Raw genomic sequence first — 2,855 nt, 5'->3', positions numbered from 1 at the left:
TGATCTGCAACACGACTGACCATAAGAAAAATAATCACAGGACACCATTTATAATGTATTAGTACGTGTTCAGCCTTTGCCTATTATGTACACTCAGACATTAAGTCTAATTAAAGCCCAACCCATGCATTTTAAAGGTTTTAATTGGCAGTTGGTATAGGCTACGTGATTGCACACATCATGTCAATGAGAAACTGATTGTTACTTACAAGGATATGAACCCAATAATCATGGGATATTTTAATTTTGGATGCATTGACTGGGATTGTGTGAAATCAACTATAATGAGAAAGGTTTCTTGAATTAATTCAGTGTAATTTTCTATACGAAATGGAACCATTTTAGATTGATTCTTAATCATCAGTGAGAATGTAATTATAATACTTGAAGTGGGGTAGCATTTGGGTTAGAGTGACCATTGCATACATAGTTTAACATTTTCCTACATTTAAGATCAATGAAATGAAATTTTAATTCCCAGTTTTCAGAAAGCCTGTTTTTGTGTCATAACACAAGATTTGTCATGAATGAATTGGGTTTGTTTGTTTGTTGGTAATTAAGCACAAAGCTGCACAATAGGCTATCTGTGGTCTGCCCACCACGGGTATCGAAACCCGGATTCCAGCATTGTAAGTCCACAGACATACCGCTGTTCCACTGGGGGGCGAATAAATTGGGATTATGAATTAAGAGGTGATATGGGACAGATTTGGTTTTTTTTTCCAAATAAATTGCTTTTAATCCAAGATAGCTATGATCCTAAAATATGGACAAAAATAACATGGAATATCAAACCTAATTGGAATATTAAACACAAAAAATAGAATATCAAATAAGAAAGAAGGTTTATAGAACTATAGGAAAACTTGGTACCTGGTTAAAAAGAAAATAAGAAAATCCAAAAGTGTTTATGAGAAAGATGGTTGTTAATGTTAAATGTGATAGCAAATTTTTTTAAGTATGTTAAATGTAAGCAAGACTTTGAAATGGGGATTGGACCCTTAAAGAATACTGAAGTACTGAAGGCAAGGTTTTCGTTGCAGACTTACGAGATACCCGAACTATTAAATGTTCTCTTCCGTTTTTACAAGAAAGAATGTTAGCAGTTTTCCTATTGGTAAGTAGAATGACTGAGAGATGAAAAACATTAATGTTTTAAAGAAAGTTAGAAATCAGATGCACAAGTCTCTGATTCTCGTTGGGCAGGAAGACTGAAGAGTTGGTAATGTTACTCTTATTTTTAAAGGGGGTGATAAGAGATGCCCTAGAAACTGTAGACCGGTTAGTTTTACTTTTGTGATAACACAGTCTTTACAAAGTCAGTTAGTTAAACATGATAACTTAAAATAAATCAAAATGGAGTGGTTAAAAGGAAATCTTCCTTTATTTATCTGTTAACGTTTTTAAGGATGTTATTTGTTATCTGGATTATGGAAAGGGCATGAACTTTAGGTATTGCTTCTGATAAGATGCAACGCAAAATATTAGCTGAGAAAACACTAAGGGTTGTGAAAAGACTAGGATGATTAGATTTAAAGGGTGACATGGTGAAAAAAAAAATATAACGTTTTTATTAATGGAGTTAAATCGAAAATTATCGTTGTTACTAGTGGTGTATCTCAACGGTTAGTGGTTAGGCCTTTGCTTTTTTTTTTCATTGTTGTTGTTCTAACGAATGACATTGATAGGGGAATAATTAGTAAATTAGTAAAGTTTACAAATAGCAATTGACTTTTGAGTAGTACCTTTTGTATCGAGGACGTTGAGGTGTGGTATTCAGATAAACTGATGCCCAACAGAAAAGTTTAAAATATTTGCAAGATGCATATTTAGAATGGTTAAGAAAATAATAAACGAAACTCGGGCAACAAAGGAAAACAACTTAACATTAGTGAACTTGTAAACATAAGATTCTTTATTCACACCACATTGTTTATGTTACCAAACAGACCAGACGTCTATTCTACATTATTATTGTCTCGTTGCTGGGGTTGAGGAAAGGAAAGAGCTCAAAACTAAGAGACATGAGCAAAAGAAATAAGAGACAAGCACCAAAAACCAAGAGAAACGAAAGACAAAATTGAGAAAATAACCAACTTTTATACTCAGACAAAGCCTTAGTGCAGTATCCCATAAACTCTTATTTTACGTACTTAATCAATAGTTTACATATAATTCTAAGCTATACGAAGCCAGTTTGTATAGATTTCTCTATTATCGGTTTGAATAGGCAACGTTTCTAGAGTCCATATAAAAACTTATACATGCTACCTTGTAGCTAAGAACAAAAGCTACAGTATGTAGCCTTTACCTGTGTAAAAGAATTAGCTCATGCTAACGACTTTCACATATCCAGTAACCACAGATGTCATTAATTACATACAAAAACTGCGTGGAAATTTAGAACAATTACATGAATATGTATGAATAGCGATATATTCTATACTAATAATAAAAGTATGAAATTAGTAAGTATTTCAGTTACGATCAATAAGTTGGACAAAGAGCTTCAAACTCAAATTTATGGTTGATAACGTTTAGTAGATATCAATTTATCTGTCATAACAAAAACACATTTTTTTCATTTCCTGTGTTCAATGTTAGGATATTATTTTTAATGTGTATGATTGAGATGTATTGTGTTTAAAAAAATTTAATATTTTTTTTCGTCAGCAGACCAGGGTCGTACCATTTGGCGATTCTGCCTTTCTGTTCTAAATTCTAAGCCAAAATGAATTTTAAAATTGTGTTGGGAAAATTTACAAAAGATGGGGTGGTGGATATAATTAAACATATGATAAACATTTTTGGCAATGACAATTAGCCGGCTAAATAGCTTAAAATATGAGGTGACT

The sequence above is a fragment of the Limulus polyphemus genome, unplaced genomic scaffold (genome assembly GCF_000517525.1).
Source record: "Limulus polyphemus unplaced genomic scaffold, Limulus_polyphemus-2.1.2 Scaffold118, whole genome shotgun sequence".
Taxonomy (NCBI): Eukaryota; Metazoa; Arthropoda; class Merostomata; order Xiphosura; family Limulidae; genus Limulus; species Limulus polyphemus.
The sequence above is the reverse complement of the archived record's forward strand: the minus strand, read 5'-3'. Positions refer to the sequence as shown.